At 43.3% G+C, this 20691-nt stretch overlaps 1 pseudogene; it reads right to left on the bottom strand.

Annotated features, from left to right (window-relative positions):
* Window positions 1-20196: 20196 nt before the first annotated feature.
* LOC126482590 (5S ribosomal RNA) lies at window positions 20197-20314 on the bottom strand (annotated as a pseudogene).
* Between the last annotated feature and the right edge of the window lie 377 nt (window positions 20315-20691).

Raw genomic sequence — 20691 nt, 5'->3', positions numbered from 1 at the left:
AAAATGTCGTACTGATACTACTGCTGGGAAACGAAAGGAGACCAACAGCTGAGAAATTTCTATTACGTCCTTCATAACACGAAAATACACATATTGGTGGAATAAAACAGTGAAATATGTCAAAATAGTGAAATACAGGGAAAGAAGCAAATGGAAAAGTGAACTTACCACACGGAAATATCGAGGAATAACCGAAGCTCGCCTAGAGAGACAGTAAAGAAAATTACATACCCACAAACAGACAAATCCATTCCTATAAACGAAAATAAGACAGTATAAATTGTTCAACAATAACAAACTAATACTCCAAATTACCTCAATATCATTGCGAATAATTTTAATGTACAATGGTAGCGCTTATCCGGACATAGAACTGTTTTATTATCTATGCCTCGAAGTGAATACATTACTATCTATGACTAATGTATGACGTCATTGGTCAAAGCCGACGGGTTGTATCCCTTGCTTCACTAGACCCGAACTGTTAGTGTATTTTGCAATACAGTGCATAGTGATTTCTTCTCGAGTTAACAATACTGGGCGAATCGGCTATTATCGCGGTCCGAACGATGTGTAATATTTCGCCGTCAGCTTGTGTGTTCAAGACGTTCCCTAAGCGACCAGTTTGTTAGTCAGAAGACACCATACTGCCACTGTTTGTTCAACCTTCTCATTTTGTAAGTGTTTTCCAGAAAATCTTACGGCGACTGTGAGTACTTTTGTGGCCAAGAGAGAGACGAAGTGTTCATCACGAGTTGTAGCAGTTTCCTCCAGGCTCGCCGGGCGTTCTCTGAGAATTGGAGAAGCAGAAACCTTCGACCGCCAACTCGTCCTGTTCTAAACCCGTTCTCTCCTTACAGTAGCCACAAAGGAAACATATTCATCTGTAGTCAGCTTTTTCACAGATTTTTTAAATCTTAGACAGGTAAAAATATTGTAATGTATGCATCTAGGCAAAAAATTCAAGAGTTTTTTTTAATGCAGTACCTGTCTTATCTTTGTCAAATACAAAAAGTCAAAGAGCAAGCAAGTTAATTAAAATTATTGTCTTTACAACGTGGAAGCAGTCTCATTTCACAGAGAAGCTCATCAGTGTGTCAGTGTCTGTAATATTTCCAAAAATTTCGTTTATCGTACAGGATGCTTCAGTTTCCCTGATAAACTTCTAGCTAAAAAGTACGTTGAAGAATTAGGTCGATTGTGCACATATTACGGCTACAGCCACGACCAAAGGCTGATCGTAGCTGTGGAATAAGAGAATCATATTCGTGTTTGCGGATCTTGCTAAACTTTGGCTGCACTATGCGTTGGTGACAAGGAAAACTTTTTCACGGGCCTGGACTCAAACCCGGATCTTCCGCTTGACGCTAGCGGTCGCTTTGACCGTCAAGGTCACCTGAGCACGCTGCAGGGACCCACCCAAACTTCATTACGTCACCGCTTTCGTCTACATCCTATACTCACACATATTATGTGAGTCCTGTGTAAGTACACTACTGGCCATTAAAATTGCTACACCACGAAGACGACGTGCTACAGACGCGAAATTGAACCGACAGGGAAAAGATGCTGTGATATATAAATGATTAGCTTTTCAGAGCATTCACACAAGGTTGGCGCCGGTGGCGACATCTCCAACGTGCTGACATGAGGAAAGTTTCCAGCCGATTTCTCATACACAAACAGCAGTTGACCGGCGTTGCCTGGTGAAACGTTGTTGTGATGCCTCGTGTAAGGAGGAGAAATGCGTACCATCAAGTTTCCTACTTAGATAAAGGTCGGATTGTAGCCTATCGCGATTGCGGTTTACCGTATCGCGACATTGCTGCTCGCGTTCGTCGAGATCCAATTTCTGTTAGCAGAATATAGAATCGGTGGGTTCAGGAGGGTGATACGGAACGCCGTGCTGGATCCCAACGGCCTCGAATCACTAGCAATCGAGATGACAGGCATGTTATTCGCATGGCTGTAACGGATCGTGCAGCCACGTCTCGTGAGTCAACAGATGGGGACGTTTGCAAGACGACAACCATCTGCACGAACAGTTCGACGACGTTTGCAGCAGCTTGGACTATCAGCTCGGAGACCATGGCAGCGTTTACCCTTGACGCTGCATCACAGACAGGAGCGCCTGCAATGGTGTACTCAACGACGAACCTGGGTGCACGAATGACAAAATATTTTTTCGGATGAATCCAGGTTCTGTTTACAGCATCATGATGCTCGCATCCGTGTTTCGCGACATCGCAGTGAACACACATTGGAAGCGTGTATTCGTCGTCGCCATACTGGCGTATCACCCGGCGTGATGGTACGGGGTGCCATTGGTTACACGTCTCGGTCACCTCTTGTTCACATTGATACGACTTTGAACGTTACATTTCAGATGCGTTACGACCCGTGGCTCTACCCTTCATTCGATCCCTGCGAAACCCCACATTTCAGCAGGATAATGCACGACCGCATGTTGCAGGTCCTGTACGGGCCTTTCTGGATACAGAAAATGTTCGACTACTGCCCTGGCCAGCACATTCTCCAGATCTCTCACCAATTGAAAACGTCTGGTCAATGGTGACCGAGCAACTGGCTCGTCGCAATACGCCAGTCACTACTCTTGATGATCTGTGGTATCGTGTTGAAGCTGCATGGGCAGCTGTACCTGTACACGCCATCCAAGCTCTGTTTGACTCAATGCCCAGGTGTATCAAGGCCATTATTACGGCCAGAGGTGGTTGTTCTGGGTACTAATTTCTCAGGATCTATGCAACCAAATTGCGTGAAAATGTAATCACATGTCAGTTCTAGTATAATATATATGTCCAATGAATACCCGTTTATCATCTGCATTTCTTCTTGGTGTAGCAATTTTAATGGCCAGCAGTGTAGGCTGTTTAGGTTTTTATGTTGGTAACGCCACGTAGCGCTCTGTATGAAAATCACTGACTGTGCTGTGTGCAGTCTATGGCTGGGTTACATTGTTGGAATATTCTCTATTGTAGTGTTGGGCAGCTGCATGTGAACAGCACTTAGCGTTGCACAGTTGGGGGTGAGCCGCCAGCAGTGGTGGATGTGGGGACAGAGATGGCAGAGCCTTGAGAGTGGACGATCCGTCAGAAAACCGAAATTTGTAAGACCGGATGTCATGAACTGATATATATATATTATGACTTTTGAACACTATTAAGGTAAATACATTGTTTGTTCTCCATAAAAAATATTTCATTTGCTAACTATGACTATCAGTAGTTAGTGCTTTCAGTAGTTAGAATCTTTTATTTAGTTGGCAGAATTGGCGCTCGCTGTATTGCAGTAGTTCGAGTAACGAATATTTTTGTGAGGTAAGTGAGCCATTAAAGGTATAGGTTATTGTTAGTCAGGGCCATCCTTCTGTAGGGATTTTGTGTGTCAGTTTAGTGATGATCAGAATCAGTAAAGAGAGAAATGTCTGAGTACATTCAGTTTTGCTCAGCTGTTTGAAAATCAAATAACGTAGAGGTTTTCCAGCACTGTCAGTCTTAATTTTTCTAAGGGGATGTTTCACCTGTACAGGAGGAAACGTATGGTTAAAGTTGAAGCACCGTTATTCTTCGTGAAATACAATATTGCAGTGCCTGTGTTCTTCTAATGTTGTTTGCAATGTCCTTCAGACAGACATTCATGTCTGAAGCAACAGGCACTGTAGGGATCAACAACCGTATGAACTACGAGAATTAAACTCGCATTTGCGAATCTCGCTGAAGTCTGGCAGCGCTCTGCATTGGCGATAATAAAAATTTGTGCACAATTTGCATTTTGCAAAATACATTACAGCAGCACAGGTAGTGCAGTAAGGTAACTGTGGAAGTTACGGAGATAGCTACGGTTGAGTATCTCAGTCATGGTGAGGCGAAACGAGAGAATCAAAATAGTATGTTGCAGCCCCGCTCTAGTCGCTTGTAACTGTTTGTGAAACAAAACGTACGGAACTATCATCATCCTCGAGATAGAAGTTTCACACAATGCATGGCAAGTAAGTAGCGAATCTTCCCCAAGCTCTGGAATGTAAACGTTAATTTCGCTGTAGGCACTGTTAACCTTAGCACGCCTACCCTGGTTCGAATAGCCATGGAGGGAGTTTTAACATTTACTTGCTGTAAAAGAACTTAAAACTGATCCTCCACTCATCAAGTATGCTGTCTCCCAATATTTAATAACATATTACAGGTACTATTAGCAATTTGTGTCATTAGTTTTAAATGTCACTTAACGTTTTCTTATTTAAACCACACATTTGGATATCATTTATGTTGTAGCGTAATTAAACTAAACTATGTGTTAATCAATTACTTTTTGTTCGAGTTCAGAGAATACATTATTGTCACACATATGCTTGTTGTGATGCAGAAAAGGCACCATTATAACTTAGAACTCTGTTCAACATAGCGTACACCCGTGTGGTGTAAGAGAGCTAAATACCGCATTAAATGGTTACGAGTGTGAAGCAGTATAGAAATGTTGTACGACTTTGCTATAGAGCAGTGTTGTGTTTGAAACTCGATACTGACTTTGAAGGTAGGTAAGTGTCGTTTGTAACACTAAACAATATCATGAACAGCAGCCCACAGAAGAAGAGAGTGCTTAGGTCAGTTCTTCAAATATTTTGTTCCTCTTTGCATGAAGAAGTAGTGATGTTGATGAGCATGATCATGATCATGATGATGACGTAGGTAATAACGCCTCTGGACAAATAACTAATGAATCTGCTGACGTATATATTGCCGCAAATGGTATTCTATGGAATAAAAGCCCCCCTACCGACAACCCCCCCCCCCCAAGTGAAAAATAAAAGGCCTGCACACTAGTTGGTGAAATTTATACCAGGACCAGCAAGGGACATAACCATAACCACTTACACTTCAAAAAATTGCGTTTTATATTTGCCATTGTGAATGAAATTGTGAGATGCACAAATCTAGAGGCAAGAAGAGTTTGTTTATCAAGAAAAAAACTGGCACGATGTAACTACAGAAGAAATGTTCGCCTTCTGCGAAATATTACTTTATATTGAAGCAGATAAAGGCTGAGATGTTCCAAGCAGGGAACTTTTTCTGTTGGACTTGATCCAACCGTTTATGATCAGCAGGTCTTCTAATCGCCATTTACAGAAATCCATATAACTGGATATGAAGAACTTTATTACTATTCCTCAAACACAAAACAGTAGTAGCAACAGTATGATTAATCGTCAGAAGAGAAGGTGTCCACTGTGTCCTGTTTCAAAGGGCAGAAAAATGGATAGTATGCTGTAAGTTTACAAAAAATGTGTAGCTAGGATCATAGCAGTCTCGTGTGCAAAACTGTAAAATCTGTGATGCTTTTTAGTTTAATTATTTGTTCTTTGTCAGTATCATAATCATCAATCTGTGAAAAGTTTGTGATAAATACTGGAGGTGGCTTATGTTTCAGTTTTCGTAACGCAATTTATTCAAAGAACGTTACTCAGGATTAAAAAATATACACTTTTTTACTGAATGAAACTATTAAAAATCATATGTCTTAAACTGATAAGCCTTAAAACAGAATATTTTTGCGTGATAAAATACTTTTTTTCATTCGAAACCTTATGTTATATATAACGGGTCCAATGGACTTAGAGTTCGTAAATGTACAAATGATATACATCATGCATAGAGGGGCTAAGGCATGTTATGTGCTACACAACTACGTACTAAACAGACGTGTACAATATTTACAAGTACATTGTACTGATGTCCTCAAGTTCATGAGAATATTCTAAAGCGAATACTACAGAAACGTATTTATCAATTACTGTGTAGATGAAGGCGCTCTGCCGTGGCAGTTTGATTACATTCTCTCTATCATGCAGGGTGAGTCAATTGCCCCTACTGCTGTTGTTTTATGCAACCCGCAACGTCTTATCTTGCCTTAGTAAACGACGCGCGAGATTTGCATATTCTGAAGCATGTAACGAGCAAACTATTAGTTCTACGGAAATAAATGAGCAGGACCTTATTGTAAGAAATTTAATGTAGTTTTTGTACTGGGATAATTTTTTCGCTAAAGGACGTAGTTTTTGAGTTATTCAAGAAAAACTTACAAAAGTGACCTTCAAACGCACCTCTACTCCTACATTCAGCCCCCAGCGTACGTTGTTCATGTCTCTCCCTCCTACTACTGTTCAAACATTTGTGATTGCATGAATTATTTTCCACATTCCAGTATTTTGGTCTTCGTTGATTGGCCTTATTACTCCACCAACTTAGTCGATCACTTACAAATTTGTGTAAGTGATGTTTGTGTAAATTTTACGCAACAATTTTGTGAATTTTAACGACATAATACGAACAATTACAACGTTGTATTCGTTAGGCCATATGACTACGAAACTACCGTGCTTGTAAGGATAAGGTTGAATCGAATTGTGCCGGCCGGTGTGGCCGAGCGGTTCTAGGCGCTACAGTCTGGAACCGCACGACCGCTACGGGCATGGATGTGTGTGACGTCCTTAGGTTAGTTAGGTTTAGGTAGTTCTAAGTTCTAGAGGACTGATGACATCAGATGTTAAGTCCCATAGTGCTCAGAGCCATTTGAACCATTTGGATCGAATTGTCAACATAATTAAATTTATTAACGTTAACGAAATAGTATACTAAGTTGGTGACGTAACAGCCCAATCAATAAGTGACCAAATTAGGTCGAGTATCCGGAATAGTTCGTATAATCAGAAATTTTTGTAAGTGGTAGGAGGGAGTGCCACGAACAACACACATACTAGAAACCCTGACCGAAAACGTATCCTAGTACAAAATTTTGCTACATTAAATTTGCTGCAAAAAATATTTTTCATTTTCCTGTAGGATTAACAGTTGGCACGTAGCAAGTGAGAGAGTATGGAAATCTCGCGCTTGGTTTCTTATGGTCAGTTATAACATAACGGGTTGCTTAAAACGACGGAGCTAGGGGCAGCCGAATCACCCCGTATACACATGTGTTAACAAAATATAAATAAAGGTAAAATAACTTACACTGTGTGTTTTATACCTGTGGTGTTGTGTTTTCGCTTCCAGCGAACATCAAAGTACTTTCCTCCCACATTTTCTTTTGCGAGTTTTTATCTGTATGTTCTTCGGATGACAAACAAGTCCCACAAAGCAGACCTATTCCTAAATTTTATAATGTATTTTTCCGTATAGCAGTCCATGATGACAGAAAATTCCTCCGCAGGAACGCAGGAACTGACAAATAAACAAATGTGAAAAGCCTACGCAGCTGTAACCGTGTCGACGGGTGGCCTTGTACTGGCAATCTATGGTGCGACGTGTCCCATGCAACTGCACGCAACTTCGGCCGCAGCGCTCAATGGCCGCAGGCTAGTCGCAGGAGAAAATAACGACCGAGCGGACGGCTGGCCGCTACCGACTGTCTGTGCGTTGCTATTGGTTTTCGGGGCGTGCCCATACACCCATCCCTAGAGTGTAAAAACAGTTAGGACGATACAAACGTAAGGAGAAAATCTTCGACTCGGCTGCGTTGTACTTTCGCATTCCACTTATTCTTAGTCGCATCAGAATAGTCGCAAGTCTTGTTGTTCCCGCGACCACATTAGTGCGCCACCATCCTTAATCCCGTTCGTTATAGGTCTCATCGGACATTCTCCTTTATGAACTCTTCGGTGGACGGTATATTCTTGATGAGACAGGTGAAAGTGGCGACAGACCCTTGGTAGAAGAGCTCAACAGTCTGGAAACGGAGAAAGGATTTTTCTTCGTTTCTTACGACCTTTTTTGTCACATCAAATCTGTAAACGAATCAACACGGTGTATGAAAACATCTAGTGAAAAACTCAGCTTGCCCTTGGATGAAGAGGAACAGGCAGGTTTCATATTTCTAGATTTCCAGAAAGCGCTTAACAGTGCCCCACCGTAGACTGTTTAGGAAAGTACGAGCATATGGAGTAGGTTACCGGATATGTGAGTGGCTCGAAGACTTCTTAAGTCATAGAACCCAGTGCGTTGTCCTCGACAGCGAGTCTCATCAGGAAGGAATAAGGGTATCGTCAGAAATGCCTCAGGGAAGTGTGACAGGACGCTTATTTTCTATGTACGTAAATGAACTGACAGACAGGATGGGCGGCAAATAGCGGTTGTTTGCTAATGATGTTGTGGTGTATGGTAAGATGTCGAAGTTGAGTGACTCTAGGAGGATACAACATGACTTAGATAAAATTTCTAGTTGGTTTGATGAATGGCAGCTAACTCTAAATGTAAAAAAAGTGTAAGTTAATGCGGATGAGTACGAAAAAGAAAATCGCAATGTCCGGATACAGCATTAGTAGTGTACTGCTTGACATAGTTCGTCGTTCAAATATCTGGGCGTAATGTTGCAAAGCGATATGAAGTGGAACGCGCATGTGAGCATATGTGACGTCTCCGTTTGTCTCGGCTCGACGGTGATGGTTGTCCCAGTCGAGATGACGTGGAACGGCGTCCGTCGATCACGACAAAGCCAATCTGTAACTATTATAAAAACAAACTCCTCGCGCATTTGGTTATTTTTCAGGTACTGTCTCTCAAAACTGATATCAACGTCTCGACGGAGCAGCACGCTGGAGTGTGTGCGCCGCCCTTGCTTGTAATTAAAGCTATGGTGCTCAATGTCTATCGATCTTCTCCACTAATAAAAAGGGCGACTGCACCACTCGATAACGCGACGACTCCCTTGATCTAAAATGATAACCGAAAGTCCTTTGGATGCTCGCGACAGACTTTTCAATTTACGCGAACTTGCTGACTGTAGTTCTTATGCCGGGCTTGAGAATGGGTATTCAAACGTTGAAAATATAGTCTTGAATCATCAATCCATCACCCAAGCCGATGTCACATCATGATTTTGCAAGGACATTTAGTTGTTAATTATTAATCGCTACGTCGCGTATTCAGCAACTACACTATGTAATTCCAGAGATAACATACCATTGAGCAATGTTCAGAATGCGTCATACTAATGTGTAAACTTATTGTGGTTCACTGTTAAATTGTCACTAAATCACTTTTCACTTTTATGATATCCGAAGAATCAGTTAATTCCACAAATACACTTTAAATGTCCATTATAAATGCACGAAAAATTGAAGTTGAATTAAAGTTTATTGTTCTTCGTAATTATTTGTCCCTACACTGAGCACACACACACCGATTTTTCATTGTAAGTTCTTCGTGATTGCGTTTATTTGTTGCCTACTCAAGTCTAATAATTGAGTTTATGTCGGCAATCAGTCTCTTTCTGTGTCCTTTTATGTTCGTGGCTACTACGTATCACGAAGGCTAAGACCCTTCACAAATCAGCAATCACACGAGTTATTTTCTGTCACATATATCGACTATCCCGTTATCTGTCTAAACGGTAAAGATGATTTTACTTCAGTCCGACTTCTGACTAATACTTCCAGTTGTAAAACTTTTAAACTTCAGATCGATTTTAAAAGAATCTAGTATCGCTTAGTCGGCTGGTCTGGCCGAGCGGTTCTAGGCGCTTCAGTCTGGAACCGCACGACCGCTACGGTCGCAGGTTCGAATCCTGTTTCGGGCATGGATGTGAGTGCTGTCCTTAGCTTAGTTAGGTTTAAGTAGTTTTAAGTTCTAGGGGACTGATGACCTCAGATGTTAAGTCCCATAGTACTCAGAGCCATTTGAACAATTTTTTAAGTAGCGCTTAACATGCATACTACTATTGCAAGAGTGCAAGAGAGAAGTGAACATCCCAATCGCCAAGTCCATTGTACTCTCTTCGAGGATAAATGTTATTTTTGGTCAATTTATGGTCTGGAATTTAACCTTCGTAAATAATAGTTTTTGAATTATTTTTTAAGGTTTCTGTTTTGTATCATATGGCGTTCTTTCATTCAGTCCTTTCTTTATGATAAGCATCAGTTCTTACATAACATTCCTGTTAATCAAACTGTCAAGTGTGTAAATTTTGTTGTCAGTAGCTGTCATCACTGTCAGGATGACTGATTTTTCTATTTCTTTTTCCAACAAAAGTATGGTCATTATTGGTTCTATAATTGGAGTGTTACAGATTGTGGTAAGCTTGATTGGGGGAATTTTAGGAAAGCGTGGATCAGCTGCAAAGTAGGCCGGATATAGGACACTGGTGCGACCTTTTCTTGGGTACTGCTAGAGTGTTTGGGGTCCGCACCGGGTCGGATTAAAGAAAGACATCGGAGAAATTCAAAGGCGGAATGCTAGATTTGTTACCGATAGGTTTGAAAAACATGCAGGTGTGAAGGAGATGCTTCAGTAAATGAAACGGGAATCACTGGAGGTAAGGCGACATTCTTTTTGAGGAACACTACTGAGAAAATTTACAGAACCGACATTTCACATTGTCTGCAGGACGACCCTCCTGCCGCCAACACACATTTCGCGTGAGATCCACGAAGATGAGATACGAGACATTAGGGCTTGCCAGGTGCCGGGGCTAGCAGTGTATTTAACACTAAATTCTAGAATCTACATATGTAAATGATGCTCTAAGCCCCCCCTACTCCAACTCCGACTTTTGCTGTTGCACAAGGATAAAAAAAATATACGCGAACTGACTGTAATCAACCCTGCAAGCGGAGTAGAAAAGAGTTTGGCACCTGCAATAATTTAATTTGATAAATAAGTTAAATAAAGGAAGGTTTCATTAACGTAGTGAGAAATGATGGGTTGCTCTACCGATTAACAGAATGAAAGTTCTGTCCAAAATAACAATATGATTTATTAAGACTAAACACAAAATAATAAACAAAAACACATGAAACATTTATAATACATCAAATTGGCTCAAACTGAATACTCAAACAAACGCTGTGAAGGTGAAGTTGTCCCTAAACTAGATTGTGAGGTTTATGACGAAGTGGTATGTGGAGCCAATTCCTTGCCACTCAGATCTTAAGAGAGACACACAGCTAACCCAACATTAATTGCTGCTACTCAAGACAGAACAAAGTTAGAAAAAGTCGAACAGGCGCGCTCCGCTGAGCTCTGATTATCACCTAGGAAAATCCCTATCTGCCGGTGCTGCGGACATACGAGGGGCGTTCAGAAAGTAAGCTCCGATCGGTCTCGAAATGGAAACGACTATGAAAATCCGATAAAGCTTTGCACAGATGTGTTGGGTTGTGTCTCTAGTATAGCCCCAGTTAGCATCACGTCGCTCTTCTCATTTCTGAGCTCGCAGTGAGTGCGCAAAGATGTCTAGAAAATAGTGTCTGCCGCCAAGTACGAGGGCCTGGTGAGAAATTTCGCCTGAAGCTATGCAGCTAACATTACATAACTGTTGTGCTGTTTCGTCTTCACGACAATTCTCAGCCGCATTCTGCAGGGGCAATGAAGATGCTCCTGCATCGTTTTCAAATGGAAATGTTAGATTACCCACAATACAGTCCGCAATTGACTCCCCCTGAGTTTCATCTCTGGTCACATGAACCGCTGTCTTTGAAGACAACATTTTGACACAGACAACGAGGTGTAGGCCAGCGTGGAGAATTGGCGGAAAGCACTGGCGGCTGCCTTCTATGATGAGGCTATTGAAAAGTTGGTACAACGCTATGACAAAAGTCTAAGTCAGAACAGCGACTACGTTGAGAAGTAGCTGAAAGGTGTAGCTAATTGTTACAAGTAAAACATATGTGATGTTCACTGTGGTTTCAATTTGACAATCAATCGGAGCTTACTTTCTGAACAGGCCTCGTACATTACCAAACTGTCTTCTTAACTGCCAGAACACGATCTGGCGTACCGTAGGCGATGGCTGGTTGCTTCGACGTCCTCGACCGAAAGGCGAGAGCCAACTACTCTAGAGCGCCCGTACATGCCGAACACCGAACATTCCCACCCCCACGACAGTGGCCGTGGTAAACGTTCCAATCAGCAACTCGAAACCCGGCGGAAAATTCCACTCCATTGCCGGACCACTACCATTCCACCAATGGAGATTCTTGGCGCCAATTTCTGCGCTGATTTTGCTACGTCACGGAGCTATGCCCTGAGCAAGCCAATCACAGTTACTATTTTGCAGAAAGCGCGGGAATTTTCCCGCCACAACTGCCTGGGTACACAAGTCATTCTCACGCCTCGCTGGTAGCCTGCCAGAAAGGGTTTTCGCTAAGTTTCTGTGAAGTAATGGAACCTCTAGCCCAGCCGCTACTTCAGGCCGCTCCGAGCGTGTCTTTTGACAATGTCGGCGTCTGGAAAGCATTCACTCGACTGCCTCACACCCGTCAGCTTAACTCTCTCGAGATCAACAGAGCCCGCCTGTCACCGGACCACCCAGGTGACGAGAGACGCCGCGTGGGAAGTCCGCGTGGGAAGGAATAGCAACTTTTCACCGCATGCAATTAGAGACGAAAATCGTAAGATAGAAATATGAGAGGGGGCTCATGCCACCTCTCATAGCCCCTACGCCATTTTAGATTGTAATTAGTGAGCGGTTGGCTCACTTAGGCGCAAGGTAGTGAGTCAATCTCCCAAGAACAATCTTACAAACTGACTCCACATGCTGCACTCTATAAAAAAACCACTGCAACCGAAAAATGCAGCTCATAGAGGGAGGATTATTTATGATGTAGCCAACTTCACCTTCTTAATATGGAACACTAACACTCACATCACACATCCATACCCAGGGAGCCCCTTCCAAACACCGATTCACACAGACATTCACGCTCTAAATATGGCCCGGGGATGTGAGCCAAATATGAAGCAGTTTATTCTTTACAATCAGAGTTGGAGTGCTCTGCAATTAAATGCCCAAGATTTTACAACAATTTGAATCATGAAACTAACCTGAACTCACTCACACATGATACTATTTAAGTTAACAATCCCTTTGTAAGCTTTCAGAATCTAGTTACAACCTCCGATTCATTCTGTCTCCCTGCAGCAAGAATAACCTTTACAAAATGTTCCCTGAACTGATGGTCCATTCACAATGACAGTGGTGGTATCTGCTTCAGTTTATGGGGACTTCAGGCACACTGTTTGCATACACACAACAATAAATACCAAATACAAAAAAACAACATGGTGTGGAGAACAATACAGTAATTTGTAATAAGAATTACAGTGTAAAACACAAACACATACAAGGTATAACATACATTACAAAAACAACACTAGAGAAAGAAATTTAAGAAAAAAAACAAGGTTCATGGGGTGTCATGTTGTGCTTCCACATTGCACAATGTTCACGACTGTGCTGAGAATGAGGCACTAAATCACATTGTTAGAAATATTCGAAGCACTTCACAAATTCCACAGTACTGACATCACATAGGGCTAAATGTCAGGTGTTGTTGCTACGTTGTTGCAACGGCAATGGGGTGTGCTGGAGCATCTGCAGTACTCTGTTGAGATTGCAGCAAGACCCACGCATATGATCACGGCAGTACGGTAGGAAGACACAGTGATAGGCTCTCCTCACGTCGATTAATTGTCTCTGAGGTCTACTTGTTGGGATACATCACTAGTCTAGGTCTCTTCTCTCGCTGGACAGTACTTTACGTTTCCCAATATTGCAGTTCGACGAGGGATGATGGCACGTGGAGTGACTCCACAAGTGTGTGAGGACATCCATACAGGATCGAACTAGGAGCGACGATTGCTACAACTGCTCTCAAATAGAGAGGAGAATTTAGAAATGAGACCATTCATTTGTTAGAGTGTGTGGCACGATACTGCTTTGTGTATGCAGATCGGCCAATGCTAGTGAGTTGTAAAAACCCAAACAGGTGAGTATATAGCGTCCCTTTCTGTCCTGCGGCACATGAGGCGCAGGTTCTGACACAATATGTGATCTTCTTCGTGTACTCACGACGACGTGGTCTGCCACAGGGAATCCCTCCAAATGGCTGCCGCGTCCGGAGAGCTAGCAGGCTATCGCGTGTGGGTCGCGTGTCAGTGTCAACGGCCAGCCTCACTTTCGCTTGTGGCCCGGCGAGGATTGTCTGCCGCCTAATCCCTCAGGTATATGGCCCGGTGACTGTCAGCTTGTAGGTCCGGATGCTCTCGCGCCCTTCACGTCTGGTGGCGCGTTGACGCTCTCTTCTAGCAGGTAGCTGATGACCTCTTGTTTTTGCTCCGGCTGGCCTCTGCATTGCCACGATGCCCGTCATCTGCACAATTCTTACAAAAATCTTATGCCTAACTTTTCCCCATGACCTTCTATGTTATAATAAATTTTCATAATGACGCATTGATGGTCTGTCATTTCAGACACTCTTATTTTACTTTTATAGTTATTAATCTATGGCTATCATTATAATCGTGGTGTATGTAATCTAGACGTGGAAATAATTTAACTTGATATTTGTGTAGAGACCGGTCTCACTACTGTACATGGTGTGTGACGCTACACTGGATGAACAGCTAAATGTGTGGGCCCGCACTAATATTACTATTAATTATATAGATCGACAGTAGACATGCTCAAGAATTAACTACCATTTGCCAACGATCTACATTCTATGTCTTTCGAATAAATTATGTTATTATGCAGGTCGAAGTTTTACTGAGCTATAAAGAACATGCAACTAGAATGAGATTTTCACTCTGCAGCGGAGTGTGCGCTGATATCCCCCAGGCTGTGGCTAAGCCATGTCTCCGCAATATCCTTTCTTTCAGGAGTGCTAGTTCTGCAAGGTTCGCAGGAGAGCTTCTGTAAAGTTTGGAAGGTAGGAGACGAGGTACTGGCAGAAGTAAAGCTGTGAGTACCGGGCGTGAGTCGTGCTTCGGTAGCTCTGTTGGTAGAGCACTTGCCCGCGAAAGGCAAAGGTCCCGAGTTCGAGTCTCGGTCGGGCACACAGTTTTAATCTGCCAGGAAGTTTCAACATGCAACTATTCTACGTTCGCTCGCCGGTCGTCCCTCCATCTCGGGTCTGTGATTTGATGACCTGAAAAATAACATCCCAACAGGCGCGCGCCAAACTCTTGTGGCAGAAAACCCCCACAATATTAATCTAGTTATTGTTAAATCCTACAGTTTAACTTATTCTAGTATATCGTACCCTTTTTTATTTACTTATTTATTTATTATTTTTTTTGATTACCTTATACAATACTCTTACATAATTCCTGTTACGTTGAGATGTCTCGCTGCTCGCCGCTATTGACGACAGTGTTGTGCGCGCCGTACGACATGGCCTCCGCGTTCTCACTACGCCTCACTGAAACTCCAGAGACTGGGTTAGCCATGGCTATACAAGACAATAAATTTAGTTGCAACTTCCTTTTCTATGTTATGCAGTATTCGCGATCAAAGAACACCTTTCCAGAGGCAATGTAATATGACCAAGCCAGGACTGGTTCCTGTTGAGGATTCCGTCGCCCACCACACACCAGCTACACAGTATGTCACGAATTTCCAAGTATAATTCCTTGGTTATTCATCTGTGACAGTCACAAGCAGCACGCTAAATACTCAACCAGCACATTGGCATGGTAGGCTTTATGCCCGCATTTCTACCGTCTAGGCCCTAGGGCACCATTGGAGTCAAACGCTCACAGGTTCACCCTGGCGCATCACTGTAAAAACTATACTGCCCATAATCATCCTCGAAATCACGCAATATACCACAATCTTGCAGTGCACTGACGCGTGCCTGCAAGCATTGGTATGAACGTCTCACGAACTGGTTGTGGCCGCTATGTAGCGTATCACGACTTCTCAGAACGCTTCTAAGAGCTCGTTCTTGTATGCGCCCGTTTGTGCGACATCTCCTCACTCATCATTATCCCTCAACATGGACACCAGATAGGAAAGGACAAAAACATTGCTCATGGAAAGGTAGTGACTCCTACTCCATCGACATTGGAGATCGCGAACATAAACAAAAAGATTATAGCAGCAGTAAATTCTTATGCAAGACAACGCAGCGTGTTAATACTTTAGCAACCTTGATCTATTAATGTAACGATTATTGTTCCCCGAAGAAAGGTTCCTATATTTGCCTATTCTACTATGTACACCACTTAAACTACTATTATTCCACGAACTTCTTTGTGTGAGAGATGTGGTGGAGTCCTATGGACTAGCGCCAATCCCTTGTCAGACTCCCCCTCCTCTGACGTGCATTAGGATTTGCAGGTCTAATTTCAATCTCCTGGTTCTCCTGTGGTCCTTGATTTCGCTCTCTCCAGTTACGGTCGCTTTGCCGTTCGTTATTCCTCCTGTCCCAGATTCCTTGTCTAGATTGACCCTGTTCCCTGACGTTCTGGTTTCCGTGTCTCTGGTTTCCATAATCTTGGATTGCGTAACCTTGATTTCCGTAACCCTGGTTTCCTAACTGACGAGCGCGATTATGCGATCTGTTGTCGTCTGCCCTTGCTGGCCCGCGGTATTTGTTATTTTGCGCCTTCTTCCTGTCCTTTGCGTCTTGTTTATCGAAGACTACTTCGAGTTCGCGCAATAGACTCTCGAATGCTTCTATGTCAGATCTACACTTGCCGACAAGTATCTGTTGATACCTAACAGGCAATTTGGAAAAACAAAATTTGATGATTTCTCCCTTGCTATATGGACTATCTAAAAATTGATTCTTCTTGAGTAAATCATCAAAAAATTTGGTTGCGCTCCTTTGCCCGGACACTTCCAGTTCAGGACAAAATATTATTTCCTCTTTAATCCTGTCTTGCGTTTCCTTTGACCAGTAGATCCCCAGGAACGCATCAACAAATTCCTGATAAGTCTGTCACGTCGCTGCCACACCCCGCATCTTTTCCGCGGCTTGGCCTTCGATGTGTCCACACATGAATTCTAATTTTGCCAGGGTTGGCCATGATGACGGTAATGAATTTGTAAACTGCATCACCCAGCTCTTGGGATGCATCGACCCTCCATTATCGCTCAACTTTTGGAATTTTAGAATCGACAGAAAGTGATTGTGATCAAAATTCTGTCCGATCCTCGCACTGGTGTTGTCACTCGATTTCGATACTTGCACGTCTGCTGAGTGTCCTGATCTATCTTGCTGTGATGTGCTACCTCTGTATCACAGTGGAAGTGGCACTCAGAATTCACTCTCCTAAGTGGGCTACAATTATTGGAGCTATTACTAGGTGTTTCTGCGTGTGCATTGTTAGTTCCGCACTCTGTCACTGGGCTAGAGCACGGCGGGCTTTTCCTCGGAGACACAATTCTGTGTACTCCATCATTGGTATCCGAACGCGCAGTGCTCGTGTGCCCGTTTCGCTCTAGTTTTGCTATCCGACTCTCTACTTCTTTCATTCGTTTCGTGATGTTCGTAACCGCAATATTACCTTGGGTTTTTAAGAACCCTAGGGATTTTGAGTGGGCTTGTGTCGCACGTCGCAAGCGACCTGCAAGTTGAGAAGTTACTTTTGCGATTCTCATTGCCTCTGTTGCTGCCGTTTTGGCTAGGCCTGCTACTTTTTGTGCTACCATTGACAATTGTTTTGCTTCTCCACATTCTTTCTTTATTGTTAGTAATTCCCCACGAATTTCTCCTATATGCGAAATTATAGTCTGAGTGTCCTTTTTACGCTGTTCGTCAGCTTCTTCTTTCTCCTTCTTGCGTTGTTCGTCAGCTTCTTCTTTCTTTGAACGTAGGAAGCTCAGTATTGGGTTTATGTCATCTTTTTGATCCTCGTCACCTATGGGCGATGTAACTCTGGACACCTGGGCGCTAGAGCTCTGACGTGACCGAGCTGGCCCCTGTCTGCTCTCGTTCGTTTGATTATAAACTTCTGCTATCGTCTCGACCTGTGTGCCTGTCTCTGTTTCATCCTCTACCTCACTATCATAATCACGGCGGCGACGTTGCTCTAAGATCGCGTCCAAATCACCTTCCTCATCAATGACCTTGTCGTCCTGTCCTGCTAAAAATGTGCCCATCTCATCTCCGAACCTATCCCCGTCAGTAAACTGCCCCTTATCCATTATGCATTCCTCTTTTGTTTTAACTTCGCTCGATAATAGTCGTGCCTTACTTCTCGTGATCATTCATGAAAAACAATTTTATCTAAAATGCACAATAAAAATAATCTACTACATATATTCTTCGACATAGACACAAAATTTCAACAACGCCGTTCCAACGCTGTAATTACATGCACAGAAACTGCACACAAACCCGACAAAGTGTGAAGTGGTACGGACACCACATCAAAGAAACATATATAACAATGAACAAACAAACAAATATAGACGCTGAAAACAAAAACAGTAAACATGCGCCGCTACTTAAAACTAATCACGGAACTACAAGAAAAACAAGTTGGGTATTACTCACTAAAAAAAAATAGAGAAAAAAATTGAATGTTCCTACTAAGAATCCTGTTGGCTTATCAGTGATTCACAGGAAAGATCCGAGGCTAAGGGTCGCCATTTTATGCGAGGTGCCGGGGCTAGCAGTGTATTTAACACTAAATTCTAGAATCTACATACGTAAATGATGCTCTAAGCCCCCCCTATTCCAACTCCGACTTTTGCTGTTGCACAAGGATAAAAAAAATATACGCGAACTGACTGTAATCAACCCTGCAAGAGGAGTAGAAAAGAGTTTGGCACCTGCAATAATTTAATTTGATAAATAAGTTAAATAAAGGAAGGTTTCATTAACGTAGTGAGAAATGATGGGTTGCTCTACCGATTAACAGAATGAAAGTTCTGTCCAAAATAACAATATGATTTATTAAGACTAAACACAAAATAATAAACAAAAACACATGAAACATTTATAATACATCAAATTGGCTCAAACTGAATACTCAAACAAACGCTGTGAAGGTGAAGTTGTCCCTAAACTAGATTGTGAGGTTTATGACTAAGTGGTATGTGGAGCCAATTCCTTGCCACTCAGATCTTAAGAGAGACACACAGCTAACCCAACATTAATTGCTGCTACTCAAGACAGAACAAAGAAAAAATCGAACAGGCGCGCTCTGCTGAGCTCTGATTATCACCTAGGAAAATCCCTATCTGCCGGTGCTGCGGACATACATTACCAAACTGTATTCTTAACTGCCAGAACACAATCTGGCGTACCGTAGGCGATGGCTGGTTGCTTCGACGTCCTCGACCGAAAGGCGAGAGCCGACTACTCTAGAGCACCCGTACATGCCGAACACCGAACATTCCCGCCCCCACGACAGTGGCCGTGGTAAACGTTCCAATCAGCAACTCGAAAACCGGCGGAAAATTCCACTCCATTGCCGGACCACTACCATTCCACCAATGGAGATTCTTGGCGCCAATTTCTGCGCTGATTTTGCTACGTCACGGAGCTATGCCCTGAGCAAGCCAATCACAGTTACTATTTTGCAGAAAGCGCGGGAATTTTCCCGCCACAACTGCCTGGGTACACAAGTCATTCCCACGCCTTGCTGGTAGCCCGCCAGAAAGTGTTTTCGCTAAGTTTCTGCAAAGTAACGGAACCTCTAGCCCAGCCGCTACTTCAAGCCCCTCCGGGCGTGTCTTTTGACAATGTCGGCGTCTGGAAAGCATTCACTCGACTGCCTCACACCCGTCGGCTTAACTCTCTCGAGATCAACAGACCCCGCCTGTCACCGGACCACCCGGGTGACGAGAGACGCTGCGTGGGAAGTCCGCGTAGGAAGGAATAGCAGCTTTTCACCGCATGCAATTAGAGACGAAAATCGTAAGATAGAAATATGAGAGGGGGCTCATGCCACCTCTCAGGCTCATACGGAGGAACAGGAAAGGAAATGACTAGAAGTAATAGTACTGGGAATCCTCTGCACGCACCGTACGGTGAGTTGCGGAGTATGTTTGTAGATGTAGGTGTAGAGCTCATGGTGCACTGGCTCTGCTAACAGTTGTTCCATCTTCAGGAGCATTTCCTCTGTCTGGTCTGGTGATCGCGGTGCGTTCATCCCTCCTGAGTTCATAACGACACTTTCTTTCCTCCGTTAATACCCTTCGGTCGTTTCGCTTTACACAGAATTCTTTATACCTTCTGCCTTATTTCCCCTGCCTGAATCATCTAGGCTCAACAGTACCGACTGGCCGCCGTGTCATCCTCAGCCCACAGGCGTCACTGGATGGGGATAGGAGGGGCATGTGATCAGCACATCGCTCTCCCGGCCGTATGCCAGTTTACGAGACCGGAGCCGCTGCTTCTCAATCAAGTAGCTCCTCAGTTTGCATCACAAGGGCTGAGTGCACCCCACTTGCCAACAGCGCTCGGCAGATCGGATGGTCATCCATCCAAGTGCTAGCCCAGCCCGACAGCGCTTTACTTCGGTGATCTGACGGGAACCGGCGTTACCGCTGCGGTAAGGCCGTTGGCTGTATGAATCATTGGAAGAGACAAATAACATGCTTCGTCTACGCTGATGATTTCTTGAATGGGAATTCTCTTACGTGTAGTCGTGAAATTGAGATGTTTCCCCAGCACTGCGATAGCTTCTTCACCGAGACGAAAGGTATAATGCCACTCGTTTTCGTTCAAGAATGGCACCTTCCCCGTGCACTTTACTTGCTAATTTGTTGCATTTCTCTTTTTGCTTCAAAGGACTGACATTTGATACCCCCGCAGAATGATTAAGGAAGAGTATGACTGAAATATGACACGGCATAACGACTAAAAAGATTTTGTTAACAGAATAAAACGTGTTCTATAATTCTACCACAGATTATACCTGCGATATTGGTCTAGGAACGTTG

The sequence above is a fragment of the Schistocerca serialis genome, chromosome 5 (assembly GCF_023864345.2).
Source record: "Schistocerca serialis cubense isolate TAMUIC-IGC-003099 chromosome 5, iqSchSeri2.2, whole genome shotgun sequence".
Classification (NCBI taxonomy): Eukaryota; Metazoa; Arthropoda; class Insecta; order Orthoptera; family Acrididae; genus Schistocerca; species Schistocerca serialis.
The sequence above is the reverse complement of the archived record's forward strand: the minus strand, read 5'-3'. Positions and strand labels throughout refer to the sequence as shown.